The following is an 11115-nucleotide window of genomic DNA, read 5'->3' as shown; positions in this document are numbered from 1 at the left end:
GAACCCTGGCTGGGTTGCTCAGCTGGTTAGAATATTGTCCCTATATGCCAAGGTTGTAGGTTCAATACATGGTCAGGGCACATACAAGAGACACCCACAAATGCATAAATAATTGGAACAATGTCCCTCTCTCTCCCTCTCTCCCCCACTTTCTTCTATTTCTTTAAAATCAATCAATAAAAAATTATTTCTAATAGAGAGTCAGAACACTATTTTCAAGAATTCCATTCAATTAATAATAAAGTTTCTAATTCAAGTCAGGGTATTTTTTTAGGTGATATGCAACATTATGCAAAACATGAGTGTCCTTGCTTTGATGAGTTCCTAGCTTTACATAAGAATAAATTTCATGACTTACATCTTTATGAACACTTTTCTGAACACCAAATCTAAAGAACTTTCCACTTTTATTGTTCTGAGTTTGGTTTGCATTATTGACTTTATTCCTGTGTAACCTTATCTTGTACATTAATTCATTTACTTTTATTTATCATGTCTCCCATCACTAGAATATAAGCTCCACAAGAGCCAAACCTTGTGTTTTTAGTACCTAAATAATTTTTGGCATGTAGAAGGTATTCAATAAATGGTTTTTGGATAAATACAGTGTATATTAGTGATAAATTTATTGTAAATGTAATATGTTCCATTGTATAGAGAAGAAAACATTAATTTTTGCCAGGGATATCAGAGTAGAGAGAATAAACTGAAAGAATTTGAAGTAAATGCATTTTAGTGGGATCCTGAAGTATAAGAGTATAATAATGTATATGTTAGAAAAAAGTGGGAATGGTAACTTCTTAGGTTGGGTTCCTAAGAAGCTAGGCCTATGCAAATGTTGAAGTACATGTGACTTATTAAAGGAAAATCCATAAGGGAGTGAGAGGAGCAGACCCGGGAAGGGAAAGTCGCTCATTAGGGATGTGGTCCAAGTCAAGTCTAACCTTGACTTTGCTGTGAGGAGCTCTGTAATATTAAGTCTCCAGGCATCTCTTGATAGCCAAAGCAAGGCTCCGGAGAAGGCCCAGGTGTGAGCCCTTCATTTCAGGACCAGCAGCAGCTACTACTTGTGAAGGAATTCTGGATGGAGTGCCAGATGTGTATACTGCAATAATCTCAGGGACAACTGGCATGTGTGTTAGAAAAGACAGGGTAGTCAAATATACTATTTGATTTTAAAAGACAGTCTGGGATAAATAAAAATTAAATATGTATAACTTGCCCTAATAGCAATTAATTTATTATTTATTAAAATATTGCTACAATAGCCCTCGCTGGTGTGGCTCAGTGGATTGAGTGATGTCCTGCTAAAGAAAGGGTCATGGGTTTGATTTCCAGTTAGGGCACATGCCTGGGTTGCAGGCCAGGTCCCCAGTAGGGGGAGTGTGAGAGGCAACCACACATTGGTGTTTCCCTCCCTCTCTTTCTCCCTCCCTTTCCCTCCCTAACATAACTAAATAAAATGTTTTTAAAAAGGAAAAAAATTGCTGTAATATGTAGCAACCCAAATTCAGCAGCTCATACACAAACAAAGTAAATAATACATAATAAAATAACACTTACCATAGTGTTCTCTTTTTTGGAGAAATCAACCATTTATGTAGAATTCCAGGTATAATGCATTGCCCAGGAGTTACACTCCTTAGCTCCTGTTTCAGTGGAATGATTTTCAGTACCTGCTGCTCCAGAAGACAAAGAGGTCTTTTGAGCATCTCTAAGTATAACAAATACTACTCTCTACTGAGTTATAACAGATCTTAAAAATTACAATTGGAAATCCCCATTAAGTTGATTTTTATTTAAAATGCCTCTACAAAATTTAAATATAAACAGATTTAATTTGGGGATCATAAAACTATACCAAAAGACCTAAAATTCACAATCATAATAAAAGAAAAAGATTTGAGAAATTGGGCTACTTATGTGGGTAGGTGGAGCCAAAAAGTCTTGATATGAGCTAAGAAAGTAAACACAACATTTTGTGGTTTATGTATTTATTTACTCTCATTTCTTTTTCACAAGAGGAAATGAACTTACCTGCACCAAGGTCCATGCAAAGAAAATGCCCAGCGTATCATTCTAGGAGATTTCAGAGTGAAGATACAGTGTTATTGTGTCATCATTAAAAGATGTTATCTGGCTAGGCTGAATGAGAGATGTTGGTTTCACAGTCAAGAAAGAGTTATTTCCTAAGATTTTTTTTGCATTTAAATTCTTTCTGCAAGATTGTTCTTATCTTCGGTGGGCCTAATATCTACATCATTCTCATTTCAAAGAAATTTAATATTGAAACACTGGAGAAGAAAACATATCAAGTCCTGACTAAACTTCCAAATCTAAATCTGTCTGGGTTTTTGGTTCTGCTTGAGTAAAACAATGTATAATACCTGTCCAGGTAGGCCAGAAATAGCAGCTCTGAAAATGTAAAAAGTGACTCAAGTATTTGAATTTCTCTCTCTGCCTCTCTCTGTCCTTCCTTCCTTTACATTCTTGATTATTTTTTATTTTTCTTATATTAAATATTGACGTGGACACCGGTCTGCAGTGTCTGCAGTGTTATGGATAAGACGAGATACTTTCACATGGACTACCGAGTCCTATGGAAGAAAAGGAATGGCACAGGCACTCTCTCAAGAGGAGAGTGCACCAATCCTTGCCTTGACAGATTTTTATTGGGTTTCAATTTGCACAGGAATACAGGTAAAGTTCATTAATCATTGTCAGGAAGTAAGGATCAAACAATAGATAACACACAAAGAACTATGAGGCCTTATTCTGAGGCAGAGTCTGTTAGCTAAAGGGCTACAAAACTTTGGGAAACAAACTCATTTCCTGCTTGGACACTTATCATTTAATTGAGATTATTCTTAGCAAAGCAGGTTTCCCAGGATTTTACTATTCTTTCTCAGGCCTGATCACCCAAGGAACCTGCCCTTTCTCGCACAGGGCTGCACCGCCCTCTGTCATTGTTTCAGGCTTAAGTCAGGCAGGGGAAGTAAGGCAGCCAAGAGATTAGGAGACTTCTTGCAGACAGAATGAGGGCTCAGGCTATGTCAAAGCCAAGGGGCAAGGGTCCATCACCCCTTTTGCTATAGCTCCCCAAGTCCTTCCCTAGGGCTTCCACGTGATCGTGCCTGTCTTAGGGTGTTCCCCTCTTGGGGAATCTTACCCATCACTGGCTAACCAATCAAGCATTGGGGGCCAGTTATGGATGAAGTAAAAGGAGCAGAAGTGGTGCCCCTGCCAGGGAGATAAGCTTTGTCTCCTTAGTGGCTTCTGATCCAAAGTTCACTCACTCAGTCTTATCCATGGGGCATTACAACTTCTGAAACTAGGCAGGGTGGTTCCCAACAAAATATTACATCATTAACTTCTTCCATTTAAGTAAAAATTCTCATGAATCCCTTCTATGAATGTATGAATACCAGGCAAATGCAGCATGATGATTTACTGCCCAAACACTGGGAGTAGACTGTTCACATCTTCACCATTTACTAACTGTGTGACATTGGAAAAGTTATTTATGAAAAAACCTCATTCCCCATTTCTGGCTGCATAAAATGAAGTAAATAATAGAAACAATCTCATGTGTGTGTGTAAATGAATAAACATTTGTAAAGTCCAACAAGGGAATCTCCTGCACTAGAATTGTAATTGACCCAACCCTGACTCTTGGAATGTTATAATTTTCTTGACACTGATTATTTCAGTTAGAATATAGAGTAAGGAAGGCATCATTAAATGGGTCAGACCTTAAGTAGATAATAAATATTTGATAAAGGAAAGAATGCATATTTTTTAGAAAGTCCACCTATAATTAAACTGGGAAAGTGATTAAGATCACTTCTGACTCTAGAATTATCCACTCACAGTATTTCACATAGTTTCACGTGATTTCACAATCATAGTCATCACAACTCCTTGACAGTTACTGATTGAGAAGAAAATAATTAGCAGCTGGTCTATAACCCCTTCTTTTCCTTTCCATGGGGACCACTGTGGTAGTACTTAAAGAGAAGGAAGGAAGAGTGGGAGGCAGGAAGGGAGAGGGAGGCAAGGAGCACTTTCTTGTCTCTTGTCAAACTGCCTCTCATGTCCTGATATCCTCACCCTATATTTCTTATACTTACAGTTATATAGTCCTCAATCAGCCCAAAGAGGCCAGTTTATTGACCTTTGCTTTACCAGTAGATCTAGTGCAGTGGCCTGAAGAGAACACTGGACACTGTGTTCACCCAGATAAAGCAAATTCCACATTCACCTGTTGAGTTAATAATTTTCACAGGACCAGTTTCATTAGAGCTGGGATAGAAAGTGACTTACCAAGTGGGAAACAAATGGAGAACTTCAGAGCTCTAGTCAAACAGAAATCACTCTCTTGTTGCAACAATTGTGATTGGCAAGATAATGCCAAAAGAGTAAAGAACCAGCCATCTATCTGTCTCCTTAGAGTTTCCTTCTGCCTTTCGCATAGTGCCTAAACCCAGGGTTTAGTCTAGGCTAAGAAGGCTGAGTGTTCGTGCTTGGACATTTTTACAACAAACATTAAGAAAAGACTTTCTATTTCTTTCTTTCTCAGGCATGCATGTGTGTGCATGTGCACAGTGTGTTCATGTGCTGTGGGGATGTTTGCACACATGGCATGTGTACATTGATTGCTGGGCTTTGGATTAGCTCTTTCATTCACTGGAATGGTGAGATGAGAGCTTTCAACCTGGGCATCAGGGAAACATGAAGAGGTGTTTTTGCTGACTTTGGTTTGAGGGTTTATAAAGAAAAAGACTACAGTGTACAGGAACTCAATACTGTCCAAACTGATCAGATCACCAGTTAGTGTAAAGGTTTACCTTACTTTTTTCCATTATTTCTACACATACATATTTCTTCTGGAAACCTGGCAACTGGTAGAGCTGGTTGGGTCAGCATAGAATTTAAATATTTTGCTTCTCTTTTTTTCCTTTTGCTTCTCCATATAAAACACCACTGTCATATAACACTTTAATGGCATTTTAATTCAACTCATTTCTAGCAAAAGTAGCTAAATTAAAATTCCTCTTAAAATTCCTTGAACTTGGGTTTAGGGGTATTTTCTACCTTCTTTTCTCTTAAGGTAACCCAAATGTGGAATTCATATTATGAGTGTTCCCTTAAGCTCCTGATCTTGTCCAAATCTGTCATTACTCAGGGAAATAGCAATGAATTCAAGAATAACCTGCAGATTGGTACAGCCACTGTGGAAAGCAGTGTGGAGATAGAGGAATAAATTAAGAATGGCCCTGCCTTTTGATCCAGCAATCCCATTTATGAGGATATATCTGAAGAAACCCAAAACACTAATTCAAAAGAACACAAGCACCCCTATGTTTATTGCAATTTTATTTACAATTGTCCAGATATGAAAGTAGTCCAAGTGTCCATCAGTACACAAGTGGATAAAACAACTATGGGACATTTACACAATGGAATACTATCCAGCCATAAAAAAGAAAACCATTTACCCTTTGAGACAGTATGGATGGACCTGGAGAAAATTATGCTAAGTGAAATAAGCCAGTCAGAGAAAGGCAAATACCATAAGATTTCACTATGTAGAATCTAATGAACAATCTGAACAAACAAAATAGAGACAAACTCATAGATGGAGAGCAGGATGGTAGGGCGGGGAGAGTTTGAGCAAAAAGGAAAAAGGGCTCATAGGCATGGACAGCAGTGTGGTGATTGTATGGGGGCAGAGGGGGTATAAGGGGAGTAAATGGTAATGGAAAAATATAATAAAGAAAAAAGTACAGCAGAGAAGCACTGCCAAAGAAAATAAATAGTCTGAATAGGACAGTAGAGAAAGGTTCACAACATATGGCATAATTATAAGGACTTATTACTTCCTATGCTGAAAAAAATGCATCTAGAGAGTGGGAGAGTATAAGTTATCTTCGAACCTGTATAAGCAGTTAATTTCCCTCAATACCTTGAAGCTTGAAAAACAGGGCTTTCAAGACTGATATTTTTCTGAATTATGATCAGGGAGGGACATGCTTTTGTTACATTTATAGAAAAAAAATCCAAGTATGGATTTGGAATGATTAAAAACCAGATCAAGAAAGGAGTTCACAAGGTATTTCAACAGTATAATACAACAGATTTCTTCATAAATCTCTTCTGCTTCAATTTGGCTTTGACGGACAGGCAAAGTCTACAAGGTTTCATCTCAATGAAGGTTTAATTTGTCTCATTTCCTTCTCTGTGGGAGAATTTCTGATGGTTGTTTAGATTTTCTAAAACATCTATTTTAGAATAATAGCCCGTATTTTCATTTGACACTTAAAATACTTACTGCTAGAAGAAACAGTGGGAGATTTTTTGTTGACTGTAATGTAAATTTAACTTTATGGAGCTCTGAGGGTTTAATGTCAATTACTGAAGAAGAAAACATCAATAACTAAGGTTTTAATGTAAAGGAAATCCTCAAAATTAGATGACACGCATAAAAAATTTGAACATAAAAACAGAAAGAAAGCTACTTAATCTAGTCCATCTAAGAATGTTTCCACTGTGCAGAAGAAGTGGAAGGATAATCCTCATTGCCCTGCAGCTTGTGGGTTGTTGCAGTTAATGAGAACTGTGAATAACAAAAGAATATCACTTCATAAACTGTAGCAGAACTGATTTTCATTTATGATTTCTTTCCTAGAAACCCTGAGATTTAGAAGTGAATTCCCCACAGGGCATTAAGAAAACAATTTACATAGGAATCAAAGAACTCTCTAAGGGGCAAGTAAAACAAAGTGAACATACTTCAGGTAAAGTCATATAGAAAGAAAACTATATGTAATGTTGTACATAGGGCCCATTCAATTATTTACACATAATTCAATTATATTTTTTTCTGAGGTAAAATTCGTATTTTAAAACATTTGTAAAATAATTTAAAACTGATGGTATTTTGTTATTAGCTAGTCTATTTTACTTCCACTATAATTCCTATTACCCTCTTTAGGCATCGAATGTTTATAAGTGTGTCATTAACACACAGTGCCTTTGTGCCCAGTCCCACTCCATCTCTGTGAGTGAAATGTGGTAGGCTGTTGTGCCCTCTGCCTTACAGCTATGATTCAAAACAATCACACAAGAATCAAAATGACAATGATCAACAGTAATTTGATTTTGCAAAAAATATTGATAATTGACTTTGTTTGTCAGTCTGAAGTGTTAAAATAAATGTCTAGTAACCAGAATCATTCTGAGATGACTTAAATGTGGGTATGTTTTAATTAATGATTGATTTCACAACATATGGAAATACATGGTTTTATAAGTTTTTCCTGTCTCTTGTCATAATTGTCTAAAAAGAAAACAAACAAACAAGCAAACCACCTGAAGCTTAGTCAAAATCTCATTATATGTACCTTTTCTAAGACCTCATTGCCTTCTTCCTTGTCTACTGGTGTATTTAGAAAAGATGTAGTCTGGAAATTCAGGCAATATCAATCATGTTAGTTTCTTTGGGCTTTACTTCTTCAAAACTAGCATCTAGAATGGAGAACTGAACATAGATTATATTAAAGGACTAAAGTTTAATTTCATCTATTGTCTGTGTTTCTTTACATGAAAGTACTTATTAGCTTAATTAATGCTATTATGATAATACCAAAGGCAATCATAATGGTACTTAACAGTATATTCAGAATAGGAAAAAGATCTTAATATGTTAGAAGTTTAATTCTTAATACTTAATATATTTCTGTGTATTTAACCATGCAATTGAGCTTTTGTGGTTGTACGGTAAGTTTGACTTTGAAGTTATTTTATGCCTGGTAGATAGTGGACAGTCATCTGATTTTTTGTTTCATGAATTTGAAGATCAAAATATATTTCCTCCTTGCTTCATGGATTTGGAAATCAGATAATCTTTTCAGTCTTCTGTAATATAGATCTTAACACCTGCCTTCACGTGAAACTACTAAATACTTACTTCAACACAATCAATTTTCTAGTCCTTACCTCACCTACCTCTCAACCCTAAATAACTATTAACATAATGATGTGATTCATGTTTTTATTTTTCTTTGATATAACAAGCTCTAAAGGGAAGAATCGTATATCATACATAGTAATAACCCTAAACTGAGTTCTTCTAATCAATTTTACTTTTAGAAAGCATACACAAAGTCCTTGTCTAGAAGACAATGATTGAAAAAAATGGATATTAAATAAAATGCAGTTGTTACGTTCAATTTTAAAGTCAATGTAAATGAGAGTAATTTTGCCCCCAAATCTGATGAAACTCAATCTGTAGGAAAGTCACCAAAAAAGACCATGTGTATGATATCAGTGACAATAAGTCTAGATTCTTATTAGTAGGTATTAGTTTTCAGAAAACAAAATGAATTTGTAAATGAACATTATCTTTATCACTATATACCAATCACTATTCATATGAAAGAATGAAGTATTTACATAGTTCAATCCAGAAGCAACTAAGAAAAAAATAGAATTTATATTTTCTGTTTACAGACTTTTATATATATTCCACTTCTAAAGTAGTCCTAGGCTTACCTAACAAATGTTTTCTTTTTAACATGTTTATGATTACATCAAATCTGAGTGAAAATGATTTCTGAACATAGTTACTGAAGGTTAGTTATGAAGCCAAACCTTGGTAAATAACTCTAAAGTGACTTCTTCCAGGCAGTGTTATCTTTGAAAGCATATACAAAGCACAGTTCTGATTGACTCTTGTTTTGTTAAGCCTTAAATCTGCCCAAAGTGCATGATCAGGTTCTGAATGCCTGCTGACTGGCATCTTAAAGAAAGAAATGTCATGCATCACACTGAAGCCTCACATTGTGTTAGCACTGTCATGTCACATTTCTTTCCCAGTATATCAGGGTGATATTTAACTCACGTCTCTTCTGCACCTCTATATTCACATGCCTTATTTGAAAATTCCCTTGACTGTGGAAAGTTGTAATTGCCTACAAAAATATGAGGAAGTTGTGAATATATTTAAAATATGACTTTAAGAATTATTTTTAATCCTGTTAACATTTATTATCTGTGTATCGGTTCTGAACTTTACATAAACATTTACATAATAGATAATCATTCTGGTTTCTTTTGCTCAATATAAAATTTTTGAGATTAAATTATGTTACCTATTTCTATGGTTAGTTCATGTTTACTATTTATTAATGAATTATTATTCATTAATTTTTGTATATTTATTAATTTTGTTGTATAAGTTTGCTGAAACTTATCTATTTACCTCTTGATGGACAATTTGGTTGTTTCTAAATCTTAATGTTCAGAAATAAACTGCTATGACTATTCCTGTTTAAGTCTCTTTGTTAATATATTCTCATTTCTCTTGATGAGTGCCCAGGATTAACACTGATGGGAAATGGGTGTTTAATTCTGGAGTAGCTGTATGCCCTTTCATTCTCTCTAGTGATATATTAGGGTTTCAATTACTTTGTGTGGTCAGAAGAATTTGTAAATGTCATTCTTTTTAAATTTAGAAATTCTATTAGGAGTGCAGTATTATCAAATTTTGGCCTTTATTTGGATTCTCCTGATGAGCAATGATACTGGATATGTGTGTTTTTTGACCATTAATTAATAGTCTATTGTGGAGTTTAAGTTTTTATATTGGGTTTTTTTTTACCATTTTTTAAAATTCTAGTTTCAATACAAGATATGTATTGGGATGTTTTTGCCAATCTCTGGCATGCCTTTTTATGTCCTTTAATGATATTTTTGAAAAGTAGTTTTCTAACCTTCCTAAAGACCCATTTTACCTTTATATTTCTCCTCCCTTTTCAAAAATATAACCCCACAGCAGCTTAATTCCATTTATATAACCTTCTTCTTTGCATTTGGTATTCATATGTTCCATCTACATATGTAGTAATCACTAGTTAGTACTATTTTTATTTTTCCTCAAATAGTTATTAATTATAAAAAAGTTACAAGAAGAAACCATGAAGTTTAATTGTTTCTGATGCTCTTTATCCCTTCTTATAGATCCCAGATCCTAATGTGGTATTTTCCTTCATCCTGAAGTCTATCTTTTTGTATTTCTTGGGATGCAGCTTTCCTGCTGATAGATTTGCTCAGCTTTCATATATGTAGAAATGTCTTTATTTCAACATCAGTTTTTTTTTTGCCTTTTTTTGAGAGAGAAAGAGGTGTTATGATTACAAATAATATTTTGGCATTTTCACTACTTTCTCAAGTTTTTCAGAAGTTTCACAATTGTGTGCCTATATAAAATGTTTGTTTGTATTCATTCTACTTTGACTTTCGTGAGTTTATTGAATCAAAAAGTGGCTTTTTAAAATCACATTTGGGACAATCAGGCTTTCTTCTATATCATATTCTTTCTCTTATCTAATTACATATATATTCAAATCATTTCATAGTTTCCTATGGTTCCTGAGAGTCCCTTATTCTTTAATCTTATTCTGTCTGCTCCTCGGATTAGATCATTTCTATTTATCTGGATAATTTCTATTCACTGACACTTATTTTCTCCCATCTTCAAACCACTATTGAGTTAATTAGAGATTTTTTCTACTATTTTGAACACTTTTTATAGTTCTTTGAAACTGATTTTCCTTGTTTAGTGATTATGACATTATTAAACTGATAAGAATAGATACTACACTTGATCTTAGCCAAAAGGCCGAGAAGTGATAATTATGACATTATTTTATTTTAATATTTCAAACATATTTTCCCTTAGTTCTTTGAACTAGTTGCTTTCAAAGCTTTCTCTGCTAAATGCAACATCTACGTGACGTTGAGGTCAATTTTTATTTAGTCTTTAGTTTTTTGATGTGGTAGGTACATATTTAATTATTTGAAATACTGCCAAACTTTTTCAAATTGGGGTGTTACCACATTGGGACCAGCCCCAGAATGGGTCTGCCATGGGCCTGGTGTGTGGGTACTTGATTCATGCAGGAAAGATTTCATAAGTCCAGGTGATTTTGAGAGTATGCTTATTAAAAATAGCAATGGTGGAACAAAGAAGGGCTTAAGACAGAAGAAGCAACAGGAGATAGCCCAGGTGGGGCTGCTTCAATTCACTGGAGATTGAAGTTCACAGGGACAAGA

The 11115-nt window shown here is 34.8% G+C and overlaps 1 pseudogene; it reads right to left on the bottom strand.

Annotated features, from left to right (window-relative positions):
- Positions 1–10589: 10589 nt before the first annotated feature.
- Positions 10590–10693, bottom strand: LOC123820157 (annotated as a pseudogene).
- Positions 10694–11115: the final 422 nt, after the last annotated feature.

The sequence above is a fragment of the Phyllostomus hastatus genome, unplaced genomic scaffold (genome assembly GCF_019186645.2).
Source record: "Phyllostomus hastatus isolate PE091 unplaced genomic scaffold, TTU_PhHast_1.1 phas_contig_113, whole genome shotgun sequence".
NCBI classification, from domain to species: Eukaryota; Metazoa; Chordata; class Mammalia; order Chiroptera; family Phyllostomidae; genus Phyllostomus; species Phyllostomus hastatus.
The sequence above is the reverse complement of the archived record's forward strand: the minus strand, read 5'-3'. Positions and strand labels throughout refer to the sequence as shown.